This window comes from Octopus bimaculoides, chromosome 11, assembly GCF_046866305.1.
Source record: "Octopus bimaculoides isolate indiv1 chromosome 11, ASM4686630v1, whole genome shotgun sequence".
Lineage (NCBI taxonomy): Eukaryota > Metazoa > Mollusca > Cephalopoda > Octopoda > Octopodidae > Octopus > Octopus bimaculoides.
Window position 1 is genome coordinate 61,321,779 of NC_142938.1, and position 14,138 is coordinate 61,335,916.

The following is a 14,138-nucleotide window of genomic DNA, read 5'->3' on the forward strand; positions in this document are numbered from 1 at the left end:
CGAACGAACGAAGTTCCGTATCACTAGGCTCGAACGAACGTACGTACGTTCGGACCAAGATCAACGAACGAAGTTCCGTAGCCCTAGGCTAGAACGAACGTCCGTACGTTCGGGCCAATTGCAACAAACGACGTTCCGTAGCTCTTGACTCGAACGAACGTACGTACGTTCGGTTTAAGAGCAACGAACGAAGTTCCTTAGCTGTTGGCTCGAACGAATGTACGTACGTTCGGGCCAACCGCAACGAACGAAGTTCCGTAGCTCTTGGCTCGACCGAACGTACATACGTTCGGGCCAAGAGCAACGAACGAAATTCCGTAGCTCTTGGCTCGGACGAACGTACTTACGTTCGGGCGAAGAGCAACGAACGAAGTTCCGTAGTTCTTGGCTCGAACGAACGTACGTACGTTCGGGCGAAGAGAAACGAACGAAGTTCCGTAGCTCTAGGCACGAACGAACGTACGTACGTTCGGACCAAGGTCAACGAACGAAGTTCCGTAGCCCTAGGCTAGAACGAACGTCCGTACGTTCGGGCCAATTCCAACAAACGACGTTCCGTAGCTCTTGACTCGAACGAACGTACGTACGTTCGGTTTAAGAGCAACGAACGAAGTTCCTTAGCTGTTGGCTCGAACGAATGTACGTACGTTCGGGCCAACCGCAACGAACGAAGTTCCGTAGCTCTTGGCTCGGACGAACGTACTTACGTTCGGGCGAAGAGCAACGAACGAAGTTCCGTAGTTCTTGGCTCGAACGAACGTACGTACGTTCGGGCGAAAAGAAACGAACGAAGTTCCGTAGCTCTAGGCTGGAACGAACGCACGTACATTCGGTCCAAGTGCAACGCACAATGTTCAGTAGCTCTTGGCTGGAACGAACGTACGTACTTTCAGTCCAAGGGCAACCACCGAAGTTCCGAAGCTCTTGGCTCGAACGAACATACGTACGTTCGGGTCAAGAGCAACGAACGAATTTCCGTAGCTCTTGGCTTGAAGGAACGTACGTAAGTTCGGACCAAGTGCAACGAACGAAGTTCCGTAGCCCTAGGCTCGATCGAACGTACGTACGTTCAGGCCAAGAGCAACGAACTAAGTTCCGTAACCCCTCGCTCTTGGTTCGATCAAACGTACCTACGTTCAGGCCAAGTGCAACGAACGAAGTTTCGTAGCTCCTCGCTCGAACGAAATTACGTACGTTCGGGCCAAGTGCAATGAACGAAGCTCCGTAGCTCTTGTCTCGAACGAACGAAAGTATGTTCGGGCCAAGTGCAACGAACGAAGCTCCGTAGCTCTCGGCTCGAACGAACATACGTATATTCGGGCCAAGATCAACGAACGCAGTTCCGTAGGTCTTGGCTCGAACGAACGTACGTAAATTCAGGCCAACTGCAACGAAAGAAGTTCCGTAGCTCTTTGCTCGAACGTACGTATGTGCGTTCGGGCAAATTGCAATAAACGACGTTCCGAAGCTCTTGGCTCGAACGAACATACGTACGTTCGGTTTAAGAGCAACGAACGAAGTTCCTTAGCTCTTGGCTCGAATGAACGTAAGTAGGTTCGGGCTGAGCGCAACAAATGATGTTCCGTAGCTCTTGTTAGATTCCGTTAGTTTCCGTTAGTTTCCGTTAGTTTGCGTTAGTTTCCGTTAGTTTCCGTTACTTTCCGTTACTTTCCGATAGTTTCCGTTATTTTCAGTTGCTTTTCGTTACATTCCGTTGGTATCCATTACTTTCCCTTAGTTTCCGTTAGTTTCCGTTAGTTTGCGTTAGTTTCCGTTAGTTTCCGTTACTTTCCGTTACTTTCCGATAGTTTCCGTTATTTTCAGTTGCTTTTCGTTACATTCCGTTGGTATCCATTACTTTCCCTTAGTTTCCGTTAGTTTCCGTTATTCCCGTTAGTTTCCGTTAGTTTCCGTTAGATTCCGTTATTTTCCGTGACTTTCCATTCGGGCCAACCGCAACGAACGAAGTTCCGTAGCTCTTGGCTCGAAGGAACGTACGTACGTTAGGGCGAAGACCAACGAACGAGGTTCCGTAGCTCTTGGCACAGACGAACGTACGTACGTTCGGGCGATGAGAAACGAACAAAGTTCCGTAGCTCTTCGCTCGAACGAATGTACGTTCGTTCGGGCGAAGAGCAACGAACGAAGTTCCGTAGTTCTTCTCTCGAACGAACGTACATACGTTAGGGCCAAGAGCAACGAACGAAGATCCTTAGCTCTAGTCTCGAACGAACGGACGTACGTTCGGGCCAAGAGCAACGAACGAAGTTCCGTAGCTCTTGGCTCCAACGAACGTACGTACGTTCGGGTCAAGAGCAACAAGCCAAGTTCTGTAGCTCTTGACTCGAACAAATGTACGTACGTTCGGGCCAAGAGCAACGAACGAAGTTCCGTAGCTCTTCGCTCGAACGAACGTACGTACGTTCGGTCCAAGGGCAACGAACGAAGTTCCGTACCTATTGTCTCGAACGAACGTACGTACGTTCGGTCCAAGTGTAACGAACGAAGTTCCGTAGCTCTTGGTTCGAACGAAGGTACGTACGTTCTGTCCAAGTGCAACGAACGAAGTTCCGTAGCTCTTAGTTCGAACGAACGTACGTACGTTAGGTCCAAGGGCAACGAACGAATTTCCGTAGTTCATGGCTCGAACGAATGTATGTACGTTCGGGCCAATTGCAACGAACGAAGTTCCGTAGCTCTTCGCTCGAACGAACGTACGTACTTTCGGTCCAAGAGCAACGAACGAAGTTCCGTAGCTCTAGGCTCGAACGAATGTACGTACGTTCGGGCCAACCGCAACGAACGACGTTCCGTAGCTCTTGGCTCGACCGAACGTACGTACGTTCGGGCCAAGAGCAACGAACGAAATTCCGTACCTCTTGGCTCGGACGAACGTACGTACGTTCGGGCGAAGAGCAACGAACGAAATTCCGCAGCTCTTGGCTCGGACGAAAGTACTTACGTTCGGGCGAAGAGCAAAGAACGAAGTTCCGTAGTTCTTGGCTCGAACGAACGTACGTACGTTCGGGCAAAGAGAAACGAACGAAGTTCCGTAGCTCTTGGCTCGAACTTACGTACGTGCGTTCGGGCCAATTGCAAAAAACAAGGTTCCGTAGCTCTTGTCTCGAACGAACGTACGTACGTTCGGTTTCAGAGCAACGAACGAAGTTCCGTAGCTGTTGGCTCGAACGAACGAACGTAATTTCGTGTCAAGACCAAAACACGATGTTCCGTAGCGCTTGGCTCGAACGAACGTACGTACGTTCGGGCCAAGTGCAGCGAACGAAGTTCCGTATCTCTTGGCTCGAATGAAGGTACGTACGTTCGGGCCAAGAGCAACGAACGACGTTCCGTAGCTCTTGGCTCGAACGTACGTACGTACGTTCGGGCGAAGTGCAACGAACGAAGTTCCGTAGCACTGGGCTCGAACGAACGTACGTACGTTCGGGCCAAGTGCAACGAACGAAGTTCCGTAGCACTAGGCTCGAACGAATGTACGTACGTTCAGGCCAATTGCAACGAACGAAATTCTGTAGCTCTTGTCTCGAACGAACGCAAGTACGTTCGGGTCAAGTGCAGCGAACGAAGTTCCGTAGCTCTGGGATCGAATGAAGGTACTTACGTTCGGGCCAAGACCAATGAACGAGGTTCCGTAGCACTTGGCTCGAACGAATGTACGTTCGTTCGGGCCAAGTGCGGAGAACGAAGTTCCGTATCTCTTGGCTCGAATGAAGGTACGTACGTTCGGGCCAAGAGAAATGAACGATGTTCCGTAGCTCTTGGCTCGAATGAACGTACGTACGTTCGGACCACGTGCAACGAACAAAGTTCCGTAGCTCTTGACTCGAACGAACGTACTTACGTTCGGGCCAAGTGCAACGAACGAAGTTCCGTAGTTCTTGGCTCGAACGAACGCACGTACGTTAAGGCCAATTGCAACGAACGAAATTCCGTAGCTCTTGTCGCGAACGAACGTACGTAAGTTCGGGTCAAGTGCAGCTAACGAAGTTTCGTAGTTCTTCGCTCGAATCAAGGTACGTACGTTCGGGCCAAGACTAATGAACGAGGTTCCGTAGCTCTTGGTTCGAACAAACAAACGTACCTTCGGGCCAAGTGCAGTGAACGAAGTTCCGTATCTCTTGGCTCGAACGAACGTACGTACGTTCGGCCCAAGTGCAACGAACGAAGTTCCGTATCACTAGGCTCCAACGAACGTACGTACGTTCGGACCAATTGCAACAAACGACGTTCCGTAGCTCTTGACTCGAACGAACGTACGTACGTTCGGTTTAAGAGCAACGAACGAAGTTCCTTAGCTGTTGGCTCGAACGAATGTACGTACGTTCGGGCCAACCGCAACGAACGAAGTTCCGTAGCTGTTGGCTCGACCGAACGTACGTACGTTCGGGCCAAGAGTAACGAACGAAATTCCGTAGCTCTTGGCTCGGACGAACGTACTTACGTTCGGGCGAAGAGCAACGAACGAAGTTCCGTAGTTCTTGGCTCGAACGAACGTACGTACGTTCGGGCGAAGAGAAACGAACGAAGTTCCGTAGCTCTAGGCTCGAACGAACGTACGTACGTTCGGACCAAGGTCAACGAACGAAGTTCCGTAGCCCTAGGCTAGAACGAACGTCCGTACGTTCGGGCCAATTCCAACAAACGACGTTACGTAGCTCTTGACTCGAACGAACGTACGTACGTTCGGTTTAAGAGCAACGAACGAAGTTCCTTAGCTGTTGGCTCGAACGAATGTACGTACGTTCGGGCCAACCGCAACGAACGAAGTTCCGTAGCTCTTGGCTCGGACGAACGTACTTACGTTCGGGCGAAGAGCAACGAACGAAGTTCCGTAGTTCTTGGCTCGAACGAACGTACGTACGTTCGGGCGAAAAGAAACGAACGAAGTTCCGTAGCTCTAGGCTGGAACGAACGCACGTACGTTCGGTCCAAGTGCAACGCACAATGTTCAGTAGCTCTTGGCTGGAACGAACGTACGTACTTTCAGTCCAAGGGCAACCACCGAAGTTCCGAAGCTCTTGGCTCGAACGAACATACGTACGTTCGGGTCAAGAGCAACGAACGAATTTCCGTAGCTCTTGGCTTGAAGGAACGTACGTAAGTTCGGACCAAGTGCAACGAACGAAGTTCCGTAGCCCTAGGCTCGATCGAACGTACGTACGTTCAGGCCAAGAGCAACGAACTAAGTTCCGTAACCCCTCGCTCGAACGAAAATACGTACGTTCGGGCCAAGAGCAATGAACGAAGTTCCGTTGCTCTAGGTTCGATCGAACGTACGTACGTTCAGGCCAAGAGCAACAAACGAGGTTCCGTAGCTCTTGTCTCGAACGAACGTACGTACGTTCGGTTTCAGAGCAACGAACGAAGTTCCTTAGCTCTTGGCTCGAACGAACGTAAGTACGTTTGGGCCGAGCGCAACAAACGAAGTTCTGTAGCTCTTGGTTCGATCAAACGTACCTACGTTCAGGCCAAGAGCATCGAACGAAGTTCCGTAGCTCTTGGCTTGAACGAACGTACGTACGTTCGGGCCAAGTATAACGAACGAAGATCCGTTGCTCTAGGCTCGAACGAACGTACGTACGTTCAGGACAAGAGCAACGAACGAAGTTCCGTAGCTGTTGGCTCGAACGAACGTACGTAATTTCGTGTCAAGACAAATGAACGAGGTTCCGTAGCGCTTGGTTCGAACGAACGTACGTACGTTCGGGCCAAGAGCAGCGAACGAAGTTCCGTATCTCTTGGCTCGAATGAAGGTACGTACGTTCGGGCCAAGAGCAACGAACGACGTTCCGTAGCTCTTGGCTCGAACGAACGTACGTACGTTCGGGCCAAGTGCAACAAACGAAGTTCCGTAGCTCTGGGCTCGAACGAAGGTACGTACGTTCGGGCCAAGAGCAACGAACGAACTACCGTAGCACTTGGCTCGATCGAACGTACGTACGTTCGGGCCAAGTGCAACGAACGAAGCTCCGAAGCTCTGGGCTCGAACAAACCTACGTACGTTAGGGCCAAGAGCAACGAACGAAGTTCCGTAGCACTAGGCTCGAACGAACGTACGTACGTTCGGGCCATGAGAAACCAACGAAGTTCCGTAGCCCTAGGCTCGAACGAACGTCCGTACGTTCGGTCGAAGTGCAACGAACGAAGTTCCGTAGCTCTTAACTCGAACGAACGTACGTACGTTCGGGCCAAGAGCAACGAACGACGTTCCGTAGCTCTTGGCTGGAATGAAGGTACGTACGTTTGGGCCAAGACCAATGAACGAGGTTCCGTAGCTCTTGACTCGAATGAATGTACATGCGTTCGGGCCAAGTGCAGCGAACGAAGTTTCGTATCAATTGGCTCGAATGAAAATACCTACGTTCGGGCCAAGTGAATCGAACGAAGTTCCGTAGATCTTGGCTCGAACGAACGTACGTACGTTCGGGCCAAAAGCAACGAACGAATTTCCGTACCTCTTGGCTCGAACAAACGTACGTACTATCGGACCAAGTAGAACGAACGAAGTTCCGTTGCTCTAGGCTCGAACGAACGTACGTACGTTCGGGCCAATTGAAACGAACGAAGTTCCGTAGCTGTTCGCTCGAACGAACTTACGTACGTTCGGTCCAAGTACAACGAACGATGTTCCGTTGCTCTAGGCTCGAACGAACGTACGTACGTACGTACGGGCCAAGAGCAACGAACGAAGTTCCGTACCACTAGGCTCGAACGAACGTACGTACGTTCGGGCCAAGAGCAACGAACGAAGTTCCGTAGCCCTAGACTCGAACGAACGTCCGTATGTTCAGGCGAAGTGCAACAAACAAAGTTCTGAAGCTCTTGACTTGAACGTACGTACGTACGTTTGGGCCAAGAACAACGAACGAATTTCCGTAGCTCTTGGCTCATACGAACGTACGTACGTTCGGGCCAAGTGTAATGAACGGAGTTCCGTTGCTCTTGGTTCGAACGAACGTACGTACTTTCGGACCAAGTGCAACGAACGAAGCTCCGTAGCTCTTGGCTCGAACGAACGAAAGTACGTTCGTGCCAAGTGCAACGAACGAAGCTCCGTAGCTCTCGGCTCGAACGAACATACGTATATTCGGGCCAAGATCAACGAACGAATTTCCGTAGCTCTTGGCTCGAACGAACGTACGTACGGTCGGTTTAAGAGCAACGAACGAAGTTCCTTAGCTCTTGGCTCGAACTTAAGTACGTGCGTTCGGGCCAATTGCAACAAACGACGTTCAGTAGCTCTTGACTCGAACGAACGTACGTACGTTCGGTTTAAGAGCAACGAACGAAGTTCCTTAGCTATTGGCTAATGAATGAACGTAAGTACGTTCGGGCCGAGCGCAACGAACGAAGTTCCGAAGCTCTGGGCTCGAACAAACCTACGTACGTTAGGGCCAAGAGCAACGAACGAAGTTCCGTAGCACTAGGCTCGAACGAACGTACGTACGTTCGAGCCATGAGAAACCAACGAAGTTCCGTAGCCCTAGGCTCGAACGAACGTCCGTACGTTCGGTCGAAGTGCAACGAACAAAGTTCCGTAGCTCTTAACTCGAACGAACGTACGTACGTTCGGGCCAAGAGCAACGAACGAAATTCCGTAGCTCTTGTCACGAACGAACGTACGTAAGTTCGGGTCAAGTGCAGCGAACGACGTTCCGTAGCTCTTGGCTGGAATGAAGGTACGTACGTTTGGGCCAAGACCAATGAACGAGGTTCCGTAGCTCTTGCCTCGAACGAATGTACATACGTTCGGGCCAAGTGCAGCGAACGAAGTTTCGTATCAATTGGCTCGAATGAAAATACCTACGTTCGGGCCGAGCACAACGAACGAAGTTCCGTAGCTCTCGGCTCCAACGAACGTACGTACGTTCGGTCCAAGTACAACCAACGAAGTTCCGTTACTCTAGGTTCGAACGAACGTACGAACGTTCGGGCCAAGAGCAACGAACGAATTTCCGTAGCGCTTGGCTCGAAAGAACGTACGTAAGTTCGGTCTAAGAGCAACGAACGAAGTTCCGTAGCTCTTGGCTACGACGAACGTACGTACTTTCGAGCCAAAAGCAACGAACGAATCTCCGTAGCGCTTGGCTCGGACGAACGTACGTACGTTCGGTCCAAGAGCAACGAACAACGTTCCGTAGCTCTTTGCACGAACGTACGTACGTATGTTCGGTTTAAGAGCAAGGAACGAATTTCCGTAGCTCCTCGCTCGAACGGAATTACGTACGTTCGGGCCAAGAGCAATGAACGAAGTTCCGTTGCTCTTGGATCGAACGAACGTACGTACGTTCGGGCCAAGAGAAACGAAAGAAGTTCCGTATCACTTGTTCCGTAGCCCTACGCTCGAACGAACGTCCGTACGTTCAGTCGAAGTGCTACGAACAAACTTCCGTAGCTCTTGACTCGAACGAACGTACGTACGTTCGGGCCAAGGGCAACGAACGAAGTTCCGAAGCTCTTGTCTCGAACGAACGTACGTACGTTCAGCCCAGTTGCAATGAACGAAATTCCGTAGCACTTGTCTCGAACGAACGTACGAAAGTTCGGGTCAAGTGCAGCGAACGAAGTTCCGTAGCTCTTGTCTCGAATGAAAGTACGTACGTTCGAGCCAAGAGAAACGAACGAAGTTCCGTTGCTCTAAGCTCGAACGAACGTACGTACGTTCGGGCCAAGAGCAACGAACGAAGTTCCGTAGCTCTTGGCTCGAACGAACGTATGTACGTTCGGGTCAAGAGCAACGAACGAAATTCCGTAGCGCTTGGCTCGAACGAACGTACGTAAGTTCGGTCTAAGAGCAACGAACGAAGTTCCGTAGCTCTTGGCTACGACGAACGTACGTACGTTCGGGCCAAGAGCAACAAACGAAGTTCCGTAGCTCTTGGCTAAAACGAACGTACGTACTTTCGGGCCAAAAGCAACTAACGAATCTCCGTAGCGCTTGGCTCGAACGAACGTACGTACATTCGGTCCAAGAGCAACTAACAATGTTCCGTAGCTCTTTGCTCGAACGAACGTACGTACGTTCGGGCCAAGAGAAACTAACGAAGTTCCGTTGCTCTAGGCTCGAACGAACGTACGTACGTTCGGGCCAAGAGCAACGAACGAAGTTCCGTAGCTCTTGGCTTGAACTTAAGTACGTGCGTTCGGTCCAATTGCAACAAACGACGTTCCGTAGCTCTTGACTCGAACGAACGTACGTACGTTCGGTTTAAGAGCAACGAACGAAGTTCCTTAGCTGCTGGCTCGAATGAACGTAAGTACGTTCGGGCCGAGCGCAACGAACGAAGTTCCGTAGCTCTTGGTTCGATCGAACGTACATACGTTGAGGCCAAGTCCAACGAACGAAGTTCCGTAGCTTTCGGCTCGAACGTACGTACGTTCGGTCCAAGTACAACGAACGAAGTTCCGTTGCTCTAGGTTCGAACGAACGTACGAACGTTCGGGCCAAGAGCAACGAACGAAGTTCTGTAGCTGTTGGCTCGAACGAACGTATGTACGTTCGGGCCAAGAGGATCGACCGAATTTCCGTAGCGCTTGGCTCGATCGAACGTACGTAAGTTCGGTCTAAGAGCAACGAACGAAGTTCCGTAACTCTTGGCTACGACGAACGTACGTACTTTCGAGCCAAAAGCAACGAACGAATCTCCGTAGCGCATGGCTCGGACGAACGTACGTACGTTCGGTCCATGAGCAACGAAAAACGTTCCGTAGCTCTTTGCTCGAACGTACGTACGAGCGTTCGCGCCAATTGCAACAAACGAAATTCCGTAGCTCTTGGCTCGAACGAACGTACGTATGTTCGGTTTAAGAGCAACGAACGAATTTCCGTAGCTCCTCGCTCGAACGGAATTACGTACGTTCGAGCCAAGAGCAATGAACGAAGTTCCGTTGCTCTTGGATCGAACGAACGTACGTACGTTCGGGCCAAGTGAAACGAACGAAGTTCCGTAGCTCTTGGTTAAAACGAACATACGTACTTTCGGGCCAAAAGCAACGAACAAAGTTCCGTAGCTCTTGACTCGAACGAACGTACGTACGTTCGGGCCAAGGGCAACGAACGAAGTTCCCTAGCGCTTGTCTCGAACGAAAGTACGTACGTTCAGGCCAGTTGCAACGAACGAAATTCCGTAGCTCTTGTCTCGAACGAACGTACGAAAGTTCGGGTCAAGTGCAGCGAACGAAGTTCCGTAGCTCTTGGCTACGACGAACCTACGTACGTTCGGGCCAAGAGCAACGAACGGAGTTCCGTAGCTCTTGGCTCGAACGAACGTATGTACGTTCACGTCAAGTACAACGAACGAAGTTCCGTAGCTCTTGGTTAAAACGAACATACGTACTTTCGGGCCAAAAGCAACGAACGAATCTCCCTACCGCTTGGCTCAAACGAACGTACGTACGTTCGGTCCAAGTGCAACGAACAACGTTCCGTAGCTCTTTGCTCGAACGTACGTACGTGCGTTCGCGCCAATAGCAACAAACGAAGTTCCGTAGCTCTTGGCTCGAACGAACGTACGTATGTTCGGTACAAGAGCAACGAACGAATTTCCGTAGCTCCTTGCTCGAACGGAATTACGTACGTTCGGGCCAAGAGCAATGAACGAAGTTCCGTAGCCCTACGCTCGAACGAACGTCCGTACGTTCCGTAGCTCTTTGCTCGAACGTACGTACGAGCGTTCGCCCCAATTGCAACAAACGAAATTCCGTAGCTCTTGGCTCGAACGAACGTACGTATGTTCGGTTTAAGAGCAACGAACGAATTTCCGTAGCTCCTCGCTCGAACGGAATTACGTACGTTCGAGCCAAGAGCAATGAACGAAGTTCCGTTGCTCTTGGATCGAACGAACGTACGTACGTTCGGGCCAAGTGAAACGAACGAAGTTCCGTAGCTCTTGGTTAAAACGAACATACGTACTTTCGGGCCAAAAGCAACGAACGAACGTATGTACGTATGTACGTTCGGGTCAAGAGCAACGAACGAAATTCCGTAGCGCTTGGCTCGAACGAACGTACGTAAGTTCGGTCTAAGAGCAACGAACGAAGTTCCGTAGCTCTTGGCTACGACGAACGTACGTCCGTTCGGGCCAAGAGCAACGAACGAAGTTCCGTAGCTCTTGGCTCGAACGAACGTTTGTACGTTCGGGTCAAGTACAACGAACGAAGTGCCGTAGCTCTTGGTTAAACGAACGTACGTACTTTCGGACCAAAAGCAACGAACGAATCTCCGTAGCGCTTGGCTCGAACGCACGTACGTGCGTTCGTGCCAATTGCAACAAACGAAGTTCCGTAGCTCTGCGCTCGAACGATGGTACGTACGTTCGGGCCAAGAGCAACGAACGAACTATCGTAGCACTCGGCTCGATCGAACGTACGTACGTTCGGGCCAAGTGCAACGAACGAAGCTCCGAAGCTCTGAGCTCGAACGAACCTACGCACGTTAGGGCCAAGAGCAACGAACGAAGTTCCGTAGCACTAGGCTCGAACGAACGTACGTACGTTCGGGCCATGAGAAACGAACGAAGTTCCGTAGCTCTTGGCTCGAACGAACGTATGTACGTTCGGGTCAAGAGCAACGAACGAAATTCCGTAGCGCTTGGCTCGAACGAACGTACGTAAGTTCGGTCTAAGAGCAACGAACGAAGTTCCGTAGCTCTTGGCTACGACGAACCTACGTACGTTCGGGCCAAGAGCAACGAACGGAGTTCCGTAGCTCTTGGCTCGAACGAACGTATGTAGGTTCGGGTCAAGTACAACGAACGAAGTTCCGTAGCTCTTGGCTAAAACGAACATATGTACTTTCGGGCCAAAAGCAACGAACGAATCTCCGTAGCGCTTGGCTCGAACGAACGTACGTACATTCGGTCCAAGAGCAACGAACAATGTTCCGTAGCTCTTTGATCGAACGTACGTACGTGCGTTCGTGCCAATTGCAACAAACGAAGTTCCGTAGCTCTGGGCTCGAACGAAGGTACGTACGTTCGGGTCAAGAGCAACGAACGAAGTTCCGTAGATCTTGGCTCGAATGAAGGTACGTACTTTCGGGCCAAGTGCAACGAACGAAGCTCCGAAGCTCTGGGCTCGAACAAACCTACGTACGTTAGGTCCAAGAGCAACGAACGAAGTTCCGTAGCACTAGGCTCGAACGAACGTACGTACGTTCGGGCCATGAGAATCGAACGAAGCTCCGTAGCTCTTGGCTCGAACGAACGTATGTACGTTCGGGCAAAGAGGATCGACCAAATTTCCGTAGCGCTTGGCTCGATCGAACGTACGTAAGTTCGGTCTAAGAGCAACGAACGAAGTTCCGTAACTCTTGGCTACGACGAACGTACGTACTTTCGAGCCAAAAGAAACGAACGAATCTCCGTAGCGCATGGCTCGGACGAACGTACGTACGTTCGGTCCAAGAGCAAAGAAAAACGTTCCGTAGCTCTTGGCTCGAACGTACGTATGTACGTTCGGGCCAAGTGCAACGAACGAAGCTCCGAAGCTCTGTGCTCGAACAAACCTACGTACTTTAGGGCCAAGAGCCACGAACGAAGTTCCGTAGCACTAGGCTCCAACGAACGTACGTACGTTCGGGCCATGACAAACCAACGAAGTTCCGTAGCCATAGGCTCGAACGGTCGAATTGCAACGAACAAAGTTCCGTAGCTCTTAACTCGAACGAACGTACGTAAGTTCGGGTCAAGTGCAGGGAACGACGTTCCGTAGCTCTTGGCTGGAATGAAGGTACGTACGTTCGGGCCAAGACCAATGAACGAGGTTCCGTAGCTCTTTCCTCGAACGAACGTACGTAAGTTCGGGCCAAGTGCAGCGAACGAAGTTTCGTATCAATTGGCTCGAATGAAAATACCTACGTTCGGGCCAAGTGAATCGAACGAAGTTCCGTAGATCTTGGCCCGAACGAACGTACGTACGTTCGGGCCAAATGCAACGAACAAAGTTCCGTTTCACATGACTCGAACGAACATACGTACGTTCGGGCCAAAAGCAACGAACGAAGTTCCGTAGCTCTTGGCTCGAACAAACGTACGCACGTTCGGTCCAAGTAGAATGAACGAAGTTCCGTTGCTCTAGGCTCGAACGAACGTACGTACGTTCGGGCCAAGATCTACGAACGAAGTTCCGTAGCTCTTGTCTCGAATGAAGGTACGTACGTTCGGGCCAAGACCAATGAACGACGTTCCGTAGCTCTTGGCTCGAACGAACGTACGTACGTTCGGGCCAAGTGCAGCGAACGAAGTTCCGTATCTCTTGGCTCGAATGAAGGTACGTACGTTCGAGCCAAGAGAAACGAACGAAGTTCCGTTGCTCTAGGCTCGAACGAACGTACGTACGTTCGGGCCAAGAGCAATGAACGAAGTCCCGTAGCTCTTGGCTCGAACGAACGTATGTACGTTCGGTTCAAGAGCAACGAACGAAATTCCGTAGCGCTTGGCTCGAACGAACGTACGTAAGTTCGGTCTAAGAGCAACGAACGAAGTTCCGTAGCTCTTGACTACGACGTACGTACGTACGTTCGGGCCAAGAGCAACGAACGAAGTTCCGTAGCTCTTGGCTCGAACGAAAGTATGTACGTTCGGGTCAAGTACAACGAACGAAGTTCTGTAGCTCTTGGCTAAAACGAGCGTACGTACTTTCGGGCCGAAAGCAACTAACGAATCTCCGTAGCGCTTGGCTCGAACGAACGTACGTACATTCGGTCCAAGAGCAACTAACAATGTTCCGTAGCTCTTTGCTCGAACGTACGTACGTACGTTCGGGCCAAGATAAACGAACGAAGTTCCGTTGCTCTAGGCTCGAACGAACGTACGTACGTTCGGGCCAAGAGCAACGAACGAAGTTCCGTAGCTCTTGGCTCGAACGAACGTATGTACGTTCGGGTCAAGAGCAACGAATAAAATTGCGTAGCGCTTGGCTCGAACGAACGTGCGTAAGTTCGGTCTATGAGCAACGAACGAAGTTCCGTAGCTCTTGGCTCGAACGAACGTATGTACGTTCGGGTCAAGAGCAACGAACGAAATTCCGTAGCGCTTGGCTCGAACGAACGTACGTAAGTTCGGTCTAAGAGCAACGAACGAAGTTCCGTAGCTCTTGGCTACGACGAACCTACGTAC